The sequence below is a fragment of the Elgaria multicarinata genome, chromosome 3 (genome assembly GCF_023053635.1).
Source record: "Elgaria multicarinata webbii isolate HBS135686 ecotype San Diego chromosome 3, rElgMul1.1.pri, whole genome shotgun sequence".
In the NCBI taxonomy this organism is placed as follows: domain Eukaryota; kingdom Metazoa; phylum Chordata; class Lepidosauria; order Squamata; family Anguidae; genus Elgaria; species Elgaria multicarinata.
In genome coordinates this window covers 102876917-102897502 of record NC_086173.1, presented here as the reverse complement: position 1 = coordinate 102897502, position 20586 = coordinate 102876917, and the positions used below count along the sequence as shown (strand labels likewise).

At 42.2% G+C, this 20586-nt stretch overlaps 1 protein-coding gene across 2 annotated transcripts in view; it reads right to left on the bottom strand.

Moving 5' to 3' along the window:
- Window positions 1-685, bottom strand: part of TEX264 (testis expressed 264, ER-phagy receptor) — a 177775-nt gene extending 177090 nt beyond the window's left edge. For both annotated transcript variants that reach the window (XM_063121117.1, XM_063121118.1), the window contains exon 1: window positions 587-685. The gene's annotated coding sequence lies outside the window, so the exon portion shown is untranslated. The remainder of the gene's footprint in view (window positions 1-586) is intronic.
- Window positions 686-20586: the final 19901 nt, after the last annotated feature.

Sequence of the window (20586 nt, the reverse complement as noted above, 5' to 3'; positions counted from 1 at the left end):
GCTTTAGCCAGCGTGCAGCTGCCGTGTTGGTTAAAACTTAATATATGCCGAATTTCCGCTTATCACATCGCTGCTAAAAGCACAGGAGTCTTCTGTCAGAAATAATGTAAATTCTCAGAATGACAGGTACTATGGTGGTGCGTGATAACAAAACTGTCCATAAAGGAACAACTGGGATTGACAACAGGTTATGGGAGAAAGCAAAAATGGGAAAGCTGAGACCCTCATTTGCCTGTCAGTCATTTAGCTCTTCCACCAGATATACGACGGCTGAAACAAATTCAGGGGTTATTTGCGTTGGCGGGTTTTGCTCTTTTTCTTTTAAATTCCTCCCCTTACCCCACCGACCTGCGCGCCACCGTATGTCAATCACTCCGTTTCGAGCGAAAACAGATTCCTCTGGGATCTCCTCCGTTATGGCCCTTCCCACTTCCCCTTCGCAACAGCGACCCCCCCCCCCGCCCCAAGAAATCCAGTGAGTGGGATCTCCTCATTCCTTCCTCGTCCACCCCCCCCCCCGTCCACCCCGGCTCCCTGCGAAACTCACTCCATTTCCCTGCGTGCCCCCCACCCGCCCCCTACTCACCCCCTACAGCTGTTGGGAGCGGAGCCGGCTCGGCACTCAAGTGGCAGCTCCTGGCTCAGTCACGGGCTGAGGCGACAGTCGGGGGCGCGCCTGGCTCGGCGGTTGGAAGGCGCGTCCCCGCCGCCGCCCGAGAGCGCGCAGCGACGGGCTGAGCCCCGCGGGATGGGGTGGAGCTCGACGGGCGCAGGCGAGGCAGGCAGGGCGGCTCAGTCGCCGGCCGGCTTGGTATCCCCGAGTAGAGAGGGAGGAAGCCGCTTGTGTGAGGGCTACTGGCACTGCCCCGTCGTGGTCCTCCTTCTCGCCGCTACAGAGAAGGCGGGAAGGGGAAGAACCGGCGGCGGCATTGCTCTCCAGGTGATGGCGAGGCTGGCACGTAGTAAGCGAGAGGCCGCTTCGCCTGGTTTAGGAAAGGAGGCTGGGTTTTTGCTAGCCACGGAACACCTCAGAGCGGGCTACCCCAACAGGGTTCCTGCACCTATAAACGGCCGCAGGTGAAGCCTGCCTCCGTGTCTTCAGTTCCGTGCAAGGGAAAGCTTCATTTCTGCCTGCTTTTATTTTCCAGGCATTTCTCAGAAAGAAGGTAATTTTTGCTATTAATGCTATAGTACAGGGCTCACTCAACTACTTTGCCTATAATGGAGGTGCAGCCCAATTCAGTGAATGTTTACACAAAAGTAAGCCCCACTGAGTTCAAAAGAGCTTATTCCCAAGTGCAAAACACAGAGACTTTAAAGATTTACCATAACAATCACTGTAATCTACTATTTACCTAGAAATGTATTTATTTATTATGTATTTATTAGATATAATATCACGGTGGTTTCCAATAACAATTAAAACAGTTCAAGCCACCATGAGACTGAAGGGAGAAAACGCACGAATCCCCCAGCCTTGGGGAAATTGTGTGGTTTTGCCCGCCCCCGTCGATGGGGGCCTTAAAGGCCCTGTTAAGGCTCCCGTCAGCGGTGGGGAGAGAAACACACGATTTCCTAAGGTTGGGGAAATTGCATATTTTTCCCTCCACTCTAATGACTTTTTGATGATGTGCATACATTACATCTGCTTTATCAGGACAGTAGTGGGCCAGAGCACCGGGCGCTGATCAGAATCTGCTAATCCCTGACTACTTTTCTGCAACATTGACAGGCTTGAGTCTGCTTTTGTTTCCTGTCAGCAGTATCACAACAGCTAGAGCATGGGTCCCCAACACCTTACCTGGACCTTTGACAGCATCCACTCCCTGCCTACTTCAAAAATGTATTTTTAATTTTATTTTGAACTTAAAATGTTAGGGCTCTAGGTTCTTTTTCTTGTATCTACATTTGATCAACTGTTCAGCGAGCAGGAAGGGAAGGAAAGAGTTGCTTCCTGGCCTCATCCAATCTTCTGTTCACACAGACTTTTCCTCTTTGTTCTTGCTCACTCCACTCCCTGTTTCTAACCTCACTATTTCTCCCCCTACCTCTTTACTTTGATGATTCTTCCTGCAGCCTTGCTCTTTCTCTCTCCTCTAACTTTTGCCTTGTATTTCTCCCTCATTCTCAGGCTCTAGCCTTGCTATTTTTCCCCTTCCCTACCTCTTTACCTCACTGTTTCTTTCCCTTCCAGCCTTGCTCTTTCTCTCCCCCTTTTTACCTAGCTATTTCCCACTCTCTCCCAGCCCCTAGTCTCACTATTTCTCACAACTTCTTTACCTCCTTCCACCCCATAGCCTTGCTCTCTCGCTCTCTCTCCTCTTTCACACAATTTCTTTCTCCTCCCAGCCCCTAGCCTTGCTCTTTTTCTCTCCTTTCCCAGCCCCTTAACTCATTCTTTGAATACACACACAGAGCAACTTCTTGGCAAGGGCTCTGATGGCAGAGGATGAGGTAGGAGTGCCAGATGGGGAGTAGAATGGCTGAACCTGGGCTCAAGTTAGGGAAAACTATTTCTTTTTTGCTCTGGAGGCATTTTTCTTTCCTTTTGGGCTGTTGGGAGTGTGTGTCGGATGAGTAGAGCAAACCTATGTACACCTATTCAGAAGTAATTCCTTCTGACTTCCATGTAACTATGCATAGGATTGCAACTTTAAATGGGTATTTTGTTGCAACTTTAAATGGGTCAAATATGTGGGTTGGCTTTGGAGTTCAGAGCCTTCATCTGCTTGTACTCAGTTCACTGTAGCCAGGCCCACACAGCGAGCATTATATGACTAGCCACATCCTCAATAGGAGCCATGTTGCGGTGATGCCCACAGCTGTTCCTCAAATTCCCAAATGTACCCACAGCTCCAAAAAGGTTGGGGACCCCTAAGCTAGAGTACTATTCATACTTCCCTATTACCAGCTCGGTACCTGCACAGCCGTTCGGGATCCTCCTCCAGTTACATCTTCACTCATTAACGCACCCTAAGTGGCACTGTGTCTGGTTATTCCGAAACTATAATTATTTTAGAAGGCAATAGCTAGACTCCTTTTAGGGTTTCACCAATAGAACCTTAAATCACCTTTGCTTGAAGAGCTGAACTAGTTGCTCACCTGTTCCTGGGCATGATTCAGGGTGCAGCTTTTAACCTTTAAGGCCCTAAGCAACCTGGGGCCATAGTATTGTTTATGTTGTGGCATAATTCAAAGAGCTGTTTTTGACCTTTAAAGCCCTGAGTGATCTGGGTCTATGGTATTTATATCATATGCTGCCCAATAACAAGTATTGGGTGGTTACAAGGAAAATAAAATTCATGAAATAAAAATGTGATATGAAAATAGCATTTAAAAGAGAATAAAACCACAAAATAAAAACAGCAACAGAAAATAAAATTAGTACAACAGAACTAATAAGTACTAAAAAAATATATTTAGGATTGAAAATCCTGGGAAAATAAAAAGCTGTTGGCTTAGTGTCAACAAGATTACAATGTAGGTGCCAGGTAAACCCCTTTGGTGAGAGTGTTCTGTTATAAAGGTGCCAAAAATGAAAAGACAACACTGTCTTATGTGCCATCAATCTGGGTTGCCTGGATAGTGGTACTGAGATCTAGGGTCTTCTTGTTTGTGGCACTCTGAAATTTCTTTTCTAAAGATGTTTACCTGGTTGATCTTCTCCCAATCGTTAAAACTAGTCTTTCGGGACTTGGTGTGTGTACTATTTATTATTTATTTTATTGCATTTTTATTTATACCGCCCAATAGCCTATGCTCTCTGGGTGGTTTACAATGGTTCCTATTGCTGTACTTTTGGATGATTACTTTAATTCATGATGTAATTGCTTTTATTTACATATTAACATTTATATCCTGCCCTATGTCACAAGGATCTCAGGGCGGCGTACAGATAAACTCATACATATAAAATAGAACAAATAATATACAATTCTAAAACAAATAATAATAAAAAAATTATTTCTTACCCGCCGCTCCATTTTGATCGAGGCGGGGAACAGCAGTAGGTATAAAATACATAAAATACTGATTAAAAACACAGTATATATTATTAAAACATCCTAAAAAAAATCCTATAACCATCAATATGTTAAAAGAAGTATGAAATTTTAAAACAGTAAAATTCAATTAAAACAAGACAGTGTGTAGGCTGGTGGCTTTAGCCATCAAAGGCTTTGTTAAAAAGCTATGTCTTAACCTGGCGCTAAAATGAAGCCATTGCTGGCACCAGTCAGGCTTCCAGGGGGAGGGCATTCCACACCCGGGGTTCCACAATAGAGAAAGCCCTCTCCCATGTCATACCATAACGTATATCTTGCGTTGGTGGGGCACAAAGAAAGGCTCTTCCAAAAGGTCTCAGGCAGGCAGATTTTATTGATAATTTTATATTTGATTTTAGAACAAAAAATGCAAGGGAGAAACAGGGCCATTCCACCAGCCCTGCTGAATACTACCACCATGAAATTTATCTGAACAGTTAACAAATATTAAAACCCTAAAATACAACATGATAAAACATAATATAAACCCTTTAAAAGTTTTAAACAGAATAAAACTAGACTAAAAATAAACAGCAGTAGGAAAAGATCTGAAAACACAAGAACACACATTTAACAACAAACTCAGGAACTAAAAAGCCTGGAGAAATAAAAAAAAGTCTTTACCTGGCACTGAAAAGACCTCAATGTAGCCACCAGGTGAGCCGCAAGCTGCTCCAGGAGCCTTTTTGGCTGAGGAGGAGGATAAAAATACTTTAACTAAATAAAATATCCACATCTTATACTGGGGGAAAAGAGATGATAACGAGGTATCGGAATAAGAATTCCCTTTTTTAAAAGAGCAATACTAGCAAGTACTTGTGTCAGCTCAGAGATGATCGCCCACACATTTATTTATTTGCAACATTTATATACCACTGAATGTAATAGAAACTCTCAGCAGTTCACAACATTTCAGACAATCACCTCATAAGTCATGGTTTGGATGATTGGCTGAACTGGGTCAAAAAGTGCTGGGAAAGAAAATTATCAATAACATATTCTGATCATAGAAAGGAATCCCAGACAACTGGAGAATTATTCAAATATAAGAAAGGACTGACCCCTCATGGTGAAAGCTCTCAATAACAACTAGAAAAACAATTGTAAGGCAATAATAGTATTTTGTGGGTGGATCCAGCAGAAGATTTAATGAAGGTGGGGGGGGGGGGGACAATCCAAGGAAAAGTGAGCATAGTAGATTAGCATGTGACAAATACATAATATTTTAGATCAAAATGCTTGCAAAAATGCTTACAAAACAGGCTATAATCCTGTCCACATTCATTTGTGAATAAGCTCTGTTAAATTTAGAAGTGCTTGCTTCCAACTAAACATGAATATGATAAAGCTGTGAATTAGTCAAACAAAGGGACCATGCCAAACAAAGGCTATTTGTTTTTTTTAGTAATAATACTTATTTCAATTTGTTTTACAGTGGACACAAACACCATGCTGTTTATTCAGTGCCAGAGCCCTGTTACAGGGTCCTGGTAAAGATGAAAGGAAGGAAAGAAGGAGCCACATGTCTGGAATCACATGCAGCTTTCAAGCCATGGTCAGACTGCCCACAATCCAGCAATCAAAATATAAGCCTGGAAATCAAGTGCCTTCTGTATTCTGCTCTCATAATCACATAATTCAATTCTTTGATTTTCCATCAGTAATACTAGGGATATTAAGTACTATGTCATAGATTGTGCAGTCTTTTTAATAACATGGGGGGCTAGGAGGATGGTGCATTGTTGATGATTTATCATGCGATGAGCATTTTAATACATTAATTACCTGGAGCAAGGGCCAGTTTGTAAGTTCATGTCAGTCCCAGGAAAGGGTTTGAATTTAGAAACCTAGCTGGAGAAACAAATTCGCCACAAGGTGTCATCTGTTCTCCATACATTTTGTATGATCCAAAGAATTCAGTAGAGGTTGGAAAAGAGGTGGGACAGATGGTTTGCTAACTAGCAGCTTCTGCTGATTTTTATGAATGGAGGCTGTCTCTGAATGACATCATGGCTTGTTCACTCCACTCCCACTTTCAAGACTCTTTGTAATTTTCAGGTGTTTGTGTGCCAGCCTCTTATACAGTAGATCGTGTTGGGTTTGAGACAGAATTGTAGTGTGGAAGACAGCACAGTATTCTGTTCTTGGAATGCATTCATTTTATGAACCCTCAGGAGAGCTCTGGACAGGTGAGTAGTACAATATTTTTTAATATATATATATATATAGTTTTGTAATGAATGCTGGGATGGTTCCGTATTTTTGCATTATAAATTGTTTTCTCATTTATCATTTTATGAACCAATAATATTTTAGATAAAATTGAGAGAGTTGGTTAGATACATATAATAATATTTAACAGAACCTATTTTTGAATCTTGAATTTGTAATATCATACATAATCTTCCAACATTTGTCAAGTGGAAACAGGTACACTTTTAAAATTTGATAGCAGCAGCTTCTCATAGTGAAGAAGAGAGCAAGCAGTGTGAACAGCCTTGGAGGTATAGAAAAACATATATCCCATTACAGAATTTTAGTGTCTTTAATTTCAATAAACTTTTTAAAAGTTTATTAAAAGACTGCAGTTCTATGCATACTCTCTTCTGAGTGAATATGCATAGGATTAAACTATTAATATTGCAATCCTATGCAAGTTTATTGGGAACTAAATCCTATGTTTAATTGGACTTCCTAGAAAGTAAGTGTATTTGGATTGTAGTCTATCAGGACAAACCTATGTATGTTTAATCAGAAGTAAGTTCTATTATGCTTCAAAATACCATAAATGGTCATCTTTTTTCTTTTCTTTTTTAGTTTTCCATCACTTTTAAATACAAAAGTGCTACATTTAGCCTCAAAACATGAAATCTGATGATTTATTATTAAAATAATATGGTGTGGAATGCTACAGTATTAGATATAAATCTGGTTCACCATCAGCTGTTATGTGTAATACAAAGTTAGGCACTATACCTATTGAATACCTGAGGAATGTGTAACAGTTACTATATAAGCTTTAGCCTTAGCAGTACCACTGAAAGACATTTCAGGTTCTGTGGAAGGCAATACTAATGGATTTTCTCCTAGCCCCAGTAACAAGTCGACCCGCATCTGCTATGATCCCCAGGGGGGGATCTACACTACTGCTTTAAAGCGCTTTATAACAGTTTTGACAACTGTTGGGGCCCAGGACACACTGCATATACAGTTTTCAAAACGTTTTCAAAGTGCTTTAAAGTGCTTTAAAAGCAGTAGTGTAGATCCCCCCTCAGGTCTCTCTCTTCTTGCTTTTGGCTTCACAAGTGAAGGAGAAGCCTGCAATGATTACTACTGAACTGCAGCTTCTAAAAGATTACTCAAAAGGCAGGAATAGTTCTCTGACTTTCCCTTGTTGCGCTGTGCAGTAAAAAAAGGAGGCGAAAGACTCAAAGCATGTGGAGAGCATTCCTATAACTATGGTTCCTAGGAGAGTCAGGAGGGTCTATTATGGTTCCTAGGTACTGTATATCCCTGAGCGAAGGCATGGGTCTCCCAGTTTAGCACTGCAAACACTTGCTGATGTACATAAAGCAAATGCAAATCAACTTTCAGTTGTGCATCTCATTGAGATATAGTGGACAAGTCACTATTTCTCAGTGTAACCTACTTCACTATGTAGTTTTGAGGCACAATGCTACTCTATCATCTTTGAAGGAAGAGCAAAATAAAGTGTAACAAATAAATATACCATGCCCAGCTCCCTCAAGAGCTCTGCACCTCAGCTATGCCTCTCCCAAGACAATTCTAATAAAAGGATGAGCCAAGATTAAGATTACTCTCCCATCAGTTTGTCATATGATATAATGGGAAACTCCTGGCTAAGCCTATTTTTATTGCTGTCCCCACTAATGCCTTTCTTTGCAGTCAGTAGGTTTAGTGATAACGTTAAGACTTTCTATATACAGGGTTGGGAATCCCTATGGTGATACCAATCCAAGGTTCACCAGTAACTTTAAAGTGATTTTGCAGGTTACATATTTGCTAAAATATGTTTCGCTTGGGTTATCCTGCTGGCCGCAGATTGCTCAGTCTTTGAAATCTGCCTCATTTTATCAGCCTTTGCCAGACTACTAAGCCTTTGGATGAGACAGACTAATTAAATGTATTGCTTGAACTAATTAAATGTATTGCTACAATGAAAGGTTTTTCTTGGTGTAATCATTACCACGGTCTATCAGCTTTAGATCATGTGATTCCTCAGATTCAACATCAATCTGTATCATACTAGGATTTTGCTGGTACAGGTTCTCAAACCAATCAAGGGACTGGAGCAACACCCCTATGATGGAAGGTTATCATAGCTGGGGTTGTTTAGCTTGGAAAAAAGGAGGCTAAGAGGAGATCTGATAAAGGTGTACAGAATTATGCCTCGTGTGAAGTATGTGGATAGGGAGACATTTAACTAGAACCTGGGGTCACCCCTTGAAGCTGATTGGTGGGAGATTCAGGACAGATAAAAGGAAGTACTTCTTCACACAATTCATAGTCAAACTATGGAATTCACTATCACAAGATGGCCACCAACTTGGATGGCTTATTCTCACCCAGCTCTGCCCTCCTGGGTACTCGGTGCAGCACCAGCACAGACTCGAGGGCTGGAGAGGGGGGTTTGCCATGGTCTATAGAAATACAATCTCCCTCTCTAGGCTCCCTGCTCATTTGAGTGCTGATCTTGAGTGTTTGTACTGTGTGTTGGGTACTTGAGACAGATATGGGATTCTGCTGGTGGACCGTCTACCCCGCTGCCCAACAGTCTCCCTGCCTGAGCTGACGGAGGTTGTCTCGAACCTGGTGTTGAGGACCCCCAGGATGGTGGTTCTGGGGGATCTCAACTACCATGCCGAGGCTGCTGTATCCAGAGCAGCTCAGGACTTCATGGCTGCCATGACAACCATGGGGCTGTCTCAACATGTCACTGGCCCAACGCATGTAAAAGGACACATGCTTGATCTGGTTTTCTCGACTGGACAGGAGGATGGTGATCTGGAAGTGGGGGAACTAACATCCACCCCCTTGTCATGGTCGGATCACTTCCTATTGAGGTTTAGACTCTCGGCAGCCTTTCCCCTCTGCAAGGGTGGGGGGCCTATTAAAATGGTCCACCCCTGGAGGCTAATGTACTCCGATGGATTCCAGAGGGCTGTGGGGGATTTTCCTGCTGATATGGCCAGTGCTCCTGTCAAAGCCCAGGTCGCTCTGTGGAATGCAGAGATGACTCGGGCTGTTGACACAATCGCGCCCAAGCGCCCTCTCCCTCTGAGCAGAGCCCGGTCAGCTCCTTGGTATACACCTGAGCTGAGGGCAATGAAGCAAGAGGGGAGACGGCTAGAACGCAGGTGGAGGAAAACTCGTGCTGGGTCTGATCGAACACGGGTTAGAGCTCACTATTGAGCCTACTCTGTGGCAGTGAGGGTGGCAAAGAGACAGTTTTTTTCCACCAGCATTGCATCTTCTCAGTGTCGTCCAGCAGAACTTTTCTGGGTGGTTCGTGGCCTTACACTCTGGGCCAGGGTGTGAGATAGTTGAACCCTCAGTAGCATGCTGTGATGAGTTTGCACAGCACTTTGAAGATAAAGTCGCTCAGATTCGTCATGAATTGGACACCACACTTAATGCAGCTCCACTAGTAGAGGCGTTCAGAGTGCTGTCCGGTTCAGTTTTATTGGATGAGTTTCAGTTATTGAGGCCCGAGGATGTGGACAAGGCGCTTGGCCAAGTCCAGTCGACCACCTGTGTTCTTGCCCCTTGCCCCTCATGGCTCATTACATCAAATAAGGAGGGGATCGCCGGCTGGGTGCAGGAGGTTGTAAATGCCTCCTTCAGAGAGGGAGTGGTGCCAGCCTCTTTAAAAGAGGCGGTAATTAGACCACTCCTGAAGAAGCCTAACCTGGACCCGGAGGATGTTAACAACTACAGGCCGGTGGCTAATATCCCTTTCCTGGGCAAGGTGCTTGAGCGGGTGGTTGCAGGACAACTCCAGGCACTCTTGAATGAAACGGATTATCTAGATCCATTTCAATCGGGTTTCAGGCCTGGTTTTGAAACGGAAACTGCCTTGGTCGCCCTGTGGGATGACCTTTGCCGGGGAGAGACAGGGGGAGTGTGACCCTGTTGGTTCTTCTGGACTTTTCAGCGGCTTTCGATACCATCGACCATGGCATCCTTCTGAGCTGGGAGTTGGAGGTACTGCATTGCAGTGGTTCCACTCCTACTTGGACGACCAATTCCAGAAGGTGGTGCTGGGGGATTATTGCTCTGTGTCATGGCTCCTAAGCCATCAGGTTCCACAGGGCTCTATCATATCCCCTATGCTGTTTAACATATACATGAAGCCGCTGGGGGAGGTTATCCAGAGATGTGGACTGAGGTGTCATCAATATGCAGATGATACCCAGCTCTACCTTTCCTTTTCATCAAACCCAGGTGAGGCAGTGGCTATTCTGAACCAGTGCCTGGGCATGGTAATGGACTGGATGAGGGCTAACAAACTGAAACTCAATCCAGTCAAGACAGAGGTATTGTTAGTGGGTGGTTCATCTGTTTGCCCTGTCCTGGACGGGGCTGCACTCTCCCTAAAGGATCGAGTCCATAGTTTGGGGGTGATCTTGGATCCAGAACTGTCACTTGAGGCACAGGTGAACTCAGTGGCAAAGAGCACCTTTTATCAGCTTAGGTTGATATACCAACTACGCCCTTATCTAGATAGAGATAGCCTAGCTACAGTTATCCATGCTCTGATAACCTCTCATTTGGATTACTGCAATGCGTTATACTTGGATCTGCCTTTGAAAACGGTCCGGAAGCTTCAGCTGGTACAAAACAGGGCAGCCCGTTTACTAACAGGGACTGGCCGGTGAGATCACATCACGCCAGTCCTTTTACAACTTCATTGGCTGCCAGTCCAGGTCCGGGCCCGATTCAAAGTGCTGGTATTGACATTTAAAGCCCTAAACGGTTTGGGGCCAGGTTATTTGAAGGAACGCCTCCTCCCATATGTACCTACCCAGACCTTAAGAACATCTACAGGGGCCCTTCTCTTGAGCCCCTGCCAAAGGAAGTGAGGCAGGTGGCTACTAGGAGGAGGGCTTTCTCTGCTGTGGCACCCCGGTTGTGGAATGAGCTCCCCAGAGAGGTCCGCCTGGCGCCTACACTGTACTCTTTTCGTCGCCAGCTGAAGACCTTTTTATTCTATCAGTATTTTAACACTTAATTTTAACTTAAATTTAAATTTTACTGTTCTAACTCTGTATTTTAATCTTATATTAATTTTGCTGCGTGGTTTTATCCTGGTTGTGGTTTTTATACTGTATTTTATATTTGTGTTTTTAACCTGTTGGTTGTTTTTATTATGGTTTTAATTTTTGTGAACCGCCCAGAGAGCTTCGGCTATTGGGCAGTATAAAAATGTAATAAATAAATAAATAAATAAAGGCTTTAAAAGGAGGTCAGACAAATTCCTGGAGGAGACAGCTATCAATGGAAACTAGACCTGATGATTCTGTGCTACCTCTAGTATCACAGGCGGTAAACCTCTGTACACCAGTTGCTGGGGAAGATGGGCTGGAGGGTGCTGGCTGTTGCACTCATGTCCTGCTGGCTGGCCACTGTGTGAACAGAATGCTGGACTACATGGACCCTTGGTCTGATCCAGCAGGGCTCTTATGTTCTTACGTTTTTACCACCAGCACAAGAGGTTGCTGGTTCCAAATGGAATGGTAACTTTGGCAACCATGCTCTAGTAACTGCAAATGGCATATAATTCCTCTCAGTAACTAAAGTATCCTATGACAAAGATGCCTGCATGATTAAGGCTTTGATCCTAGTATTCACATTGAGAGCACAATGAGATTTACTTTTACCAAGTAAACATGCATAGGATTGTGCTGAAAAGAAATGTGCCCTGATCCAGTGAGAACAATCTGCATGTAGAAGCAGGCTTCAATACAAACATGCCCTCCAGGATAAGACCTATAGGTGGTTAGATTGTTGAAGTATGATGGCGTAGAATAGGGAGGCAGATTCAAATCCCTATTCAGACATGAAATTCAACAAGTGACTTGAGCTAGTCACTGAGCTTCATCACACCAGGGTTATACTGTGCAATCACTGTGAATTGCGTGCAAAGGACTCCGAAGTTTTCCAGTTTATAATCATGCTTTGACTGTAAAGTTAATTGTGCTTCATATATAAAAGAACCGACCTATTTTGCTACCTCTTTAGGAGCGAATCTTTTGTTGTTCTCCAAGCAGCCACTGGAGGCGCAGGAGGAGGATTTGATATGTTTAAAGTACAAATTAAACAAATGCTTACATCTGCATAAGTTTTAAAGATAAAGACATCAAAATTAGCACAGTAATAGATATTAAGGAGGGCTTTAAGCATACCAAATTTGAATCAGATTAGGTCATCCCCTTTCCTGGTATGCAAAGGATCTTAGGAGCGCTGCCGCCCCGGGGTGTGATTTAGCTAACAACAACAACAGCTTTACGCTATGGCGATAATTCGAGGGAAACTGGTACGTGGGATGAAGCCCACTATCTCTCAAACTAACCTACCAACAGAGTGGATGTGAGAATAATATTGTGGGGTGGGAACCAAATACACTGCCTTTAGCTTCTCAGAGGAAAAGCAGGATAGAAATGTAGTGCACATGTCTATCCATTTACTGGACTCCACATATGGTAACTAAAGCTGCATTGTTGGATTTTGATTAAGTACACAGGACTGAAGTGAGATCATCTCTGTGAGCTTTAACTGTGCTGATAATAACTTCTTTGGAGAGATGGGGGACTCAATCCAGTCCTTCTCTTGGTAATCAGCGGTTGGTGCTGTCAAAACAGAAAATTATGACCATCTATTCTGGGATGTGTACAGACAATCCTTACTTACAACAGCATGTACCTGAGGATCTCTGAACTGGAGTCATATTTTACAACAGCAATCCTAATTTGTCAAGGAAAATAAAGAACATCTCGCAATCCCATCATCACCACCTGAATAAATGTTACAGTATAATATTCTATATTCCATACAGTATTATAAAGAATATATTTTTATTTATTTATTTATTTAAGGATTTTTATGCCGCCATTCAGCCAAAAAAGGCTCTCACGGCGGCTTACAAAAGTATTTCTTGACAGTCCCTGCCCACAGGCTTACAATCTAAAAGACATGACACAAAAGGAAAAGGGATTGGGAGGGAGGAGGAGGAGGGGGGAAAGGAAAGCAAATTCAGGCACTACAATCTTAGTTGCAAAGTTCAGCAGTTACAGTTGACAGCAGGAGGGAGGGGGCTCTCAGCTGGAGCTGGACCCAGGCAAGGTGGAGAGGTGCCTGGCTGCTGCTTCCTCCCTCACTGGTGGCCTCTGCAGAGATAGTTAGTAGCATCTCGCAATCCCATCATCACCACCTGAATAAATGTTACAGTATAATATTCTATATTCCATATAGTATTATAAAGAATATAGGCGCCATAAATTCATCTATTCTGCTATATTCCAATGTTTTCTGCATTCCAATGTTGCTCCCTGATGTGACTTGTGGTAAAAAAATATTAAAATGTATTTTCTATGCTAGCCTGTCCAATGTGGAGAGGCTGAGGTTTTAAAAATTCTGATTTTTAATTAAATTTCCTCTTTGCAGGTCCTACACTTTTAATTGCTACCCTTTGGATGTGGCTGAGAGAACAACCTCTTAATTGCCCCTTAAGTAACATCTTTTAATTGCCCCAGTGTCAGATTATTTTCCCATGCCTTTAATTATTGATTTCATTTTTAAAACTATTTTATACAATATATGCTATTTCTCTATTTATTTTTGTCATTGAGATAAAATCTGTTTTAAAAGCTATCCCCCCACCCTTTCCTCTGGGAACAAAAACTGACACTGGGGCAATTAAGAGAGACTATTCAAAGGAGATTAAGAGGCTATTCATCAGTAATCCCCAGCCATAATCACAGGAAGAAAAAAATATGGGGAGCATCTGCAAATAGCTAACTTTTAATTGATATTGGAAGGAATCTTTGCTGAATGGGACTTAATTGCAAGTAAGTATTATACAATGATCTTGGCCATGGGAATGGGCACTGCTATAATATAGTGTTGTATTAAGTGCTGTGTGGAACTCCATTTTAATTTACAGCTGATAGTAGAAGAGTGATGTCTCAGAAGTGCTAAAGGGCATTAATGTGGAACCAATCATAATCTCTTCAAGATCAAAATGCTATGAATGGAATCATTCACCCACTTACTACAAGATAGCCACTTAAAGATTTGCCACAAGGTACCTCTAATCGCACAGAGACTTGTCATCTGTAGTTTCTAGCCACATATTGAGCCAAGAGTTTCCCTGGACTGCCAAGCAATTATAGAAGCATAGTAATACTTGGTTTGTCATGTGATCGGAGGCTACAAATTACCTGCTGTAGTCATGGATGTAATGACAACATGGGAAATATTTAATTAGCCACAGCACAATAGCTGGACACCTGATTCTATCCTTTGTAACCACAATTCATATGTAAGTACAAAACAGGATCGTCTCATCATCTACTTTCTTTCCCCAAACACCCGCCTTTCTCTCATCTATGCTTCTGGTGACATCTTCTTGGATACTGTTTACAGCAGGCAGGAAGATTTATTGCAGATCTTGGCTCCTGGATTCTTAGAGCTGCCTTTTATTTTAAAAACAATCCCATGAGGGATTATGGAGAGGGCCTCTTCAGGGGAAGGGAGCCCACAGCAATGTATGCCTGTTCCAAGTTCTGTATTTAAAAGATCAAACTAATGTGGAGAAATGAGTAAGGTAAAGATATTCCATGGAGTCAGGCATATCTTTTCTAAAGTAAATCTCAGTAAGAACTTTGGGGTAGAGAAACAGCAAAGGAAGGCTGAAGAAAGCAATCCCATGAAAAACACATTTGCATCACAATCCTATCCATATTTACTCAGAAGTAACTCCCACTGTGTTTAATGGGGCTTAATCCCAGGTAAGTGTAAGTGTACATAGAATTGCGAGTTGTATTTTATGTAACTACACCTGTGGAACTTTTTAATTAAGGAACATGAGGAATGCTTCATGTACAGCAAGAAAGAAAGGTTACATGCATAATGCATGGAGAAGAGACACATCTGAAAATATGTAGTAAACACATATTTGTATATAGCTAGGCAGTGAGAAAGCACAGATGAAATCCTAACAGAAAAGTTTGCCGTTACCATTACTTTGTGCTGTAACTTTAAACAAAAGAATCTACCAATAAGAACATACTCATACGTCAGAGTGTCCAAGGAGATACTCCTAAGTTACAGGGGCTGGTTTAAATAAATAATATATTAATTAACCCTGCGTGACTCACCAAACCAACAAAATCATGCATGTTCAAAGGCCAGGCTAACAACCTACTTGGGCCCACTCTACTGAGAGCTAAAATGTATAGTGGGGCAGAAGCAGAAAGAGACTGGGTTTAAAGTAATGCAACCAGCCTAGCAGCATAACATTACAAAGAGAAGAAAGATCTGAAAGCAGTGGGCAAAACTATGAAGCTCGAGTTTGATTTTAAAAAATGAGTTGGGAGACACACTTGTGTAGAGGCTCCAGGACTATGTAGGTGTTGGAGACTGAAAACTTCCTATAGATTTATATGCCTGTAAGTTACTTTGTACCTCTAGTAGCAGCCTAAATGCATCTTTATTTCTCTTGCTTTATATTCATTTCACATCCTCATCCTCCCGTTCTTTTAATCTCAATAAACTCCTTTGATTCATTATTACTGAATATGAAGGGTTGAGTAGTTAAGGGCTATGGAATTGAGGTGAGCTGGTCATCTCTGCGATCTCACTATAGAGGTGGTGTTCCTTTTCATTTCTTCTCAATATCCAGTGCTCTGGATTTTGGATGGGGATCACTCTTATTTCTCAGGAGTAAAAGACGGGCTGTAAAAGGCTTAAGAGGAAGTTGTTGGTACCTTAGCGTATCTCTTTAGACAGTAAATGGAAACTTGTTTGCGGGGGTAGAAACAACACTCACTTGGGCACCGGTTGCTGCAGGGAAATGTGGCAACCCCGTTCTGTATTTTTGCAATATCTGTATTCTGGTGGAATTTTTAACCAGCTTCCAACTCATTAGCTGATGAAAAGGCCACATTAGTAACCCAAGAAGTCAATGTAATTTGGGAGAAAAGGATGCCAATTTCATATAAAATGTCTTAAGAAAATATGCATAATTTTATTTCCACATTTTATATTACCATCTGAGAAATAGAAGCTTGAACCTGTAGCATAGGGGGTGAACCCAGGTTGCAGCACTGGCTCAGGGTCTATCCTCTGTTCCGCTGTTGCTGCTGCACATATCAGAACATGGAAACAGACTAACAAAAACTAGAAAAGGAGATTTCTCCATACCAATGAATGGCTTTAAAAATTGATGTAGATAGAAATCTTGAACATGAGACTGTCACGAAAGGGCAAAACCTGTTTCTCATTATGATTTTCTTCCTTCAGTTTCTTTTGCTGTTCTCTATGGTTCAAAAGTTTACATTTTTTGGACAGAGCACAGGGCGGTGTGGATTGGTCTTGGATAAAACTGAAAATTGGTTAAACAAGCCATAGCAGAAAATACAGAAAACGTTAAATTTGCCTATTTAAACACAGGGCAACCATGAGGCACAATATTTACAACTAACTTAAAACAATATTAGTAGGATTAAACAAGGCCTGCATATTAATTAACATCTGCATGTTTGAACTGACTCTATTCCAACATTTATAGGCATAGTGTGTGCTCCCTTCCAATATAGAAGCAATAGCAGAAGCAAATAGGTAATTCCTTCTTTGTTCAGGGAATATTCTTATGTTTTCAGATAAGGATGCTAATACCCATGTAAATGGAAAAGGCATGTAAAGTATGATGTTGGAATAACATGCACATGCCTGTTTCATTCCCAACATATCCACTGGCTTCCCAATGTGTATATGAGAAGGGAAATAGACACCAACCAGACATTTCCATATTACATTTTATAAGGTACTATTTTCACCCTTTGTCAAGGTCTGAGTCCACAGGAGGTCCAGGATCAATGGCCTTAGAGATTCAATTCTTAGGCCACCACCAAGCTCTAGTCCAGGGAACTCATGATAACCAAGAACTCATGATAACCAAGCAGACCAGCAAAGAATCTTATTGGACAGCAACAGGGAAGAGCTGATTATGTGCTATGGCTGGGCTCCTATAAATTCTTCAAAGTTAAACTTGCTCTCTGATCTGAACTACAAAACACCAAGGGGGCTCGGCTTGATACCTGGCTGTAACCATCTTTAGCTTTTCTCCCCTTCCGACTTCATAGAAGGCAGGTCTACAAACCTTGTCCAAAAAGAATGAGGCATTGCCCACAGACTCTGAAACCTTTCAGAGAGAGCAGAGAGGTGCTCTGAGGAATAAGGCATTCTAGGGAGGGCAAAGGCTAGCATGTGCCAAAGAAAAGGGCACTGCTTCCAAGTACATAGGAAGGTCCAGAAAGACCATCTCAAAATGAAGCCATAATTTCAGACCAATTCCAGCTGAAAATCTTTGACAAGAAAAAGATAATAAAAACTGCCTAACCTTTCCCCACGCACCCACAAAATGCTCATTAAAATACTTTCCCTGGATTCTGCCAAACCCTCCCACACCCACTTCTGCTATTTTAATTACAGAAGGAAGCTAGGGGGGAGTACAGATAAGAGCTGTGGGCAGGGGGAGGTTTTTTGATTAAAAGAAAATACTGTATAGCTTTCATGTTTTAAACTAGGGAGGAAGCCAGATTTAATGAGAAGATTCAGAACTGAGGGTTCAAGGGAAACTGCAGAGCCTCCACAGATTGAATGCTTCTACAGCCTGAAAGGATGGTGATTATAGGTTTCCAATAAACAAGCATGTGCTCTTTAAACAATACTTTATTTTGTTTTATCTTTAGGAGCTTTCCATTCTAAAAAATTGTTGTAGACATTGGCACTCTCTTAACTCAGTGCTAGCAAAGTCAGCTGCAGAATTCCTAAAACAGGTGCAGTAGAACAAAGCTCTTGTCCCTTTTACTCCACCTGCTCCTATTTCCCCATTAGCATTCTCTTCTCTTGCCCCAGACAAACACCTCTAGAGCAGACATGATCTTCAGACATCAGCATCCCAGCTTAGACTGCCAGGATGGACAGGGAGTTGATGGTGACATGTATCTCCTAGGAATGTGACTGAGACCACCCACATTTCACAGAGACTATTATATAGCCAGCAGCCACAATTACTCCTGGCATGTATTGACCTGATCCAGATTTGAGCAGATGACCTAGAGATGAAAAGCCTCTGTATTCAAATCCTATGCTCTTTCTAGCCTACCCTTTCAATGAATGGACTGCTCATGACAGTGATGAGTGGCTATTGCTAATGCTTGCTTGAGTCAGACACATGTTGTGTAAATGCCCCCACACAATGCATACACCATGGGAAACAGTTCCTCTATCACACAACCTTCAACATTATGGGAACAAAATGATTCTCTGTCCACAGCCAGAATGGGCATTTGTGACAGAAAGTACAAGGTTTCTGGAAGTATACACTTTGCAGTTCCAGCAGAGCTGAGACCTTGTGTGGTTCAGCTTTGCATTAGTCTCTAACTCCATTTCTAACTATTCAACCCTGTACTCAATTTCCTGGAAGTAATACCTATTCAATTCAATGGGACCTACATTTGAGTAGACATCTGTAGGACTACACTGCAAGTCTGGCAAAGTGAATGGCAAAAAGCTTTCTCAGTTGGACACATCACATGCCCCCCCCCCCCCGGAATTTGAATTGTTCTGCTAAATGTCAAGCCATATGTTAGACAGGTGATAGGTGTCAGTTTCATCCCAATGAAGGAATCCCTATGTAAAGGGCACTGAGGAATGTAAGTCATTCAATGATTGTGTTGCTTTTGATATGCAAGTCAATCTTTGCACATACACATTTGTCTTTTATATTTTCCCTTTGGGGTTATCAATATGTACCATTCATTTCAGTACTGAAATGAATGGTACATATGCCTCACTGTATTCCCAGCCATGTCTTCAAGCAATGTATTACCAAGGGGACCTGGCAAAAGAAATGTCTACTGTTACTTTCTACTGTTAGTTTTTCCCTACCCTGTGCCTGCTTACCCTACCCTGTACCTGTTTGCATTCTCTTCCCCTCCTTATTGTTTTACTATGATTTTATTAGATTGTAAGCCTATGCGGCAGGGTCTTGCTATTTACTGTTTTACTCTGTACAGCACCATGTACATTGATGGTGCTATATAAATTAATAATAATAATAATAATAATAATAATAATAATAATAATAATATTGAAAAATCATCTTTGAACTTTAATCTCTCTGTGAAGCCATCTTTGCCTCTTGTGCTGCATTGACATCTACCCCAGTGGAACTCCAGCAAGACTTCCATTGGCAATTGATGGATCCTGATCCACTATCAGGGAATTGTTCTATCAACTGTTAAATGGAATCTAAGGTTGGCACCATTTGGTTCTTTTAAGAACCGTGTGACTAACCATGACTTCTGAGCTCTTTTGCTTTGCATTGTCGCTTACTGTTGAGTACATTAAATTAATTCCCCTGACGGACATCAGCTATGTTCACAAGAAATTGAGATAGTTTTATTGTATTGTTGTTGAAATAAAGACTTATATGTTCTGTGGATGTCCTTTCTACCATATTTTTCTGTTAGAGCTGGCACAGCTCTTTTTCTGCTTGCTATTGCCATGAACCTCAGGACAGGTCCAGCAGCAAAAGTAACAGAATGACACTTCTTGTCACCTGTAACTCTCAGCTAAAACTTTCCAAAACTTCATCAAGGATGTGCAGCCCTTAAAATGATCCCTCTCATAAGCCTGGAGTCGAAGGCCTGTTCTTGTACAAAGACTGCCCACACAACCTGAAGAAGCTGCTCACTAGGAACAATGGGCCACCAAATGGAGGTACAAACTAGCCCCTGCTACAGACCTTGGTGCCCACTCTGTCCCTATATCTACTCCACCAACACTATTACAAGACCAAACAACATCAGCCCTGCTATCAAGAGCATATTCAGTTGCGCACTTTCTAGCATCATGTTTGTTATTTACCGACAATCTGCAGCTGCCATTTATATATCTGCGTACCACCCTAAGATCCCATTGATATAGGGCAGGATACAAATGTATGTATGTATAAATAAATAGGCCAAATGTGTTAGAACAGTGGGAACAAAGCAGACACTAAGGCTGCATTCCTATGCACACTTGTCATGAATAACCTGGACTCAATGTGACTTACTTCTGAGTCAACAGGCAAAGGTTTCTGCTGTCAAAATAATAACACTCAGAACCATGTGGAGGAGCATTTCACCTATGACAGGTACAGAACTTCAGGCCTGGGCACCAAATCCAGCCCATCTGGGGTCCCAGTCTGGCCCTCTGGGATTCCCTAGAAGGCCAAACTCCCTCCCCCTAA